Here is a 3,009-nt window from a genome sequence, read left to right on the forward strand (position 1 = left end):
TTTTTGAATTTAAAGGAATCAATACACACCATAAACTAAATCAACAAACAAAGCTTAATCTACCAACTCATTTTACATTAAACCACATTTTGGCTGAGTAACGTGCCAAAGAAATGTACATAAAACTTGTTTTAATGTAATCCCTTTTTTATGACCTTCGACTTCAAGCCCGCTGAAACTTAAAAGAATATGCAAATAATTCAGAATGGATTAACATGACGAGTAATATTTATAGTGAAGATATAACTGGTAGTACATAGATTTATAACGTGGCTTATATGACAGAAATGAACAGTGTTGGTCTAGTAGCTGGGGTCGCTTCAATCCACAGTTCAATTCTTATCCTTTATGCGCAATCAATACGTTTAAGGAAAATTTAGATAATTTATTAGTCCCAAAAGTCTATACACAATGTATATAGTACTAGTGTATCTTAGGCAATTTTGTATAGAGAAATACTTTGTTAATTGCATGGATATGCTAGAGATGAAGACATGGACATAGACATTAAAACCTTACGAAAACTATGTGGATTTTGTACAAGCTTTTCAAAAAATATTTACTTTTCAGTATCTGTTCTATTTATATACCGTAGTAAATTATGCATGAACTGCACCGTCGTTTAAATTAAATTACTATAAATATCAGATAACATCGCACGTTATATATTAATTACCGTGATTATGCAGATTATAAAGCACAAATATCACATTATTTTAAATATTATATGTTTCTTTTAATTACCAGTATCAGAATTCAGTAGAGCAACATTTTACTGTATTATTAAAAATTATTAAAGCCTAATACTTTTTGTGTGTCTTCGATATTCAAAATTTGGAGCAATTACAATAAATTATTACGACTGAACAATTGAGTTATGGAGGCTGTATTGGCATTCAAAAGATTTAAGCCTGCGATTATCTCGGTCAAATCCAGTGCACTATGTCATTGAATGGCAGAGGTCAAACTTTCTTCTAAGAATGATTACAAAAAATTAATTAATATAATGTCAACATTAACATATTAAGTTTATAACCGTTGATAACTGGTTTAGCTATTGATACATATGCCGGTATATAGGCATTAGAATCTACAATAGATGTATATTATTTGTACACGTGCTAAGTATTTAACAATTTATCGGATTCAAATTCACATTTTTTATCCTAACAGCAACTCCATCAATCAATTCTCAGTTCATATACGTAGAGTAATTTACTCCTGACCACTTGAGCCTAAAACTAAAGTTCCATATTTAAATCCTACCAACCTTACATTATGAAACGTGTCAAAATTCTAATTTAAGACACTTCGATTTAAAACGTCATTAATCACGTACGAAAAGTTCACTCACGCACTTTATGGCATCACCGCAACGCCTCTACAGTTTTCATAATTACTGCCAGTTCCGCGATCGCGTGATTTTTGGGGAGAGCAAAACGTGCTTTCCGCTCAGAATCTTCCTCGCAACTGAAAGCTCTGATACGGTTAAGTACTTCACGCATGCGGCTTGATGCGCCTGAAGCATGAGTGGAAGAATCTGCAGATGTTTGGTAATTAAACAAAACATTCGAGAGATTTGTGAAATGCTTTTGCAATTGTCGATATCAACAGTTGTATTTTGTTGTCGGTATTGTTTAGCTCTGCAGTTACAATAATGTTAAGCTTTTATTCAAAAGTCCAAAGTTTGGAGATGATTTCAAGATTGAGTCCAAGATTTGGAAAATGTTTGGAGTTTTTATCAATACTAAAATAATAATAATTGATAATTTTTATTTTATAGACAGTCAGTCACTTGTCAAACTTCGGTGTCTTACAAATGTCGTAAATTTTTTAGTTTGAGACTCGCCAGTTTCCTCACGATACTTAATCACAGACTTGCTCCTGCTAATTGCGCACATATAAAGAAATCTATTGGTTCACATCCGTGATTTGAACGCACGACCTCTTTTATAATATTCCTTAGAAAAATATAATTATTTAACGACATATTTATTACTTGATTGGTATATTATGCTGCAAATAAGGCGGAACTACTGGGTTTGATTTCCGGTTAAACTATAATACTTACCTACCTACTTCACTTAATTATATTTTATTATGTTATTATTATTAGTAATCAACAAAACCTTGTTAATTGGTGATTTAAGGATAATCAACAAAGACATTACCTACTGCCATACTCAGCCTCATTAAGAATGAATTGTTCCGTCAGCTTTTTAGTAAAGATTTAACTCGTACCACGTACGTAGGAACACCACATCAAATCAGTCCTTTAGTAACATTTTGTAGATGTATAGTGGACGACTCTATTAGAGGCTGTTTCAAAGTTAGGATACTCATAGGTTTTGCTTCTATGTCTAATAGAACAAATTCCTCATAAGCCCTTTAATTATCTTACATATTCAGTTATTAACATGTTAGTACTAATAAATCTCTATAAATATTCATGGATGCGATACGCAGACGATCCTTAGGGGGGAATTAATTCAAAATTATAAATCACACGCGATTTACATGAGCTTGAAGATAGAAATATCTTACGGTACAATATGGGCGACTAGGGATATGTTTCGGTCGGCTTATTCCCATAATCGTAACGGTCAGAAACTGGCTTAAACTCTGCTTTCAATATGCATTCATTTAAAGGCCAGATGCAGATTAGATTTTGAAGAGAAATTCTTGATAAACATTAATTGCTATAGTGTCGTGGTGTATGATGGTAGGGTCGAACCCTAGACCTCGTCATCAGTAAAATTTTGCTGAATCAGTTCTCTGAGGTATTCTTCTGGATTTTGATTTAGGTAGCTCCCCCTTTGATTGCAAATTGGATCCACCTCTGATCCGAGCTTCCAATCCAGCAGGCCTGCTGTTAAGCTCGTCGTTCAAATCCTACTAAAGATTTTGCATATATATATATAGAAGAATTAATCCATGCACGGCGGAAGATCAAACCGACCTATGGTAGATAATCGCATACTTAGGCAAGGCTAGCACTTCTGTGATACT

This window comes from Pieris brassicae, chromosome 6 (genome assembly GCF_905147105.1).
Source record: "Pieris brassicae chromosome 6, ilPieBrab1.1, whole genome shotgun sequence".
NCBI classification, from domain to species: domain Eukaryota; kingdom Metazoa; phylum Arthropoda; class Insecta; order Lepidoptera; family Pieridae; genus Pieris; species Pieris brassicae.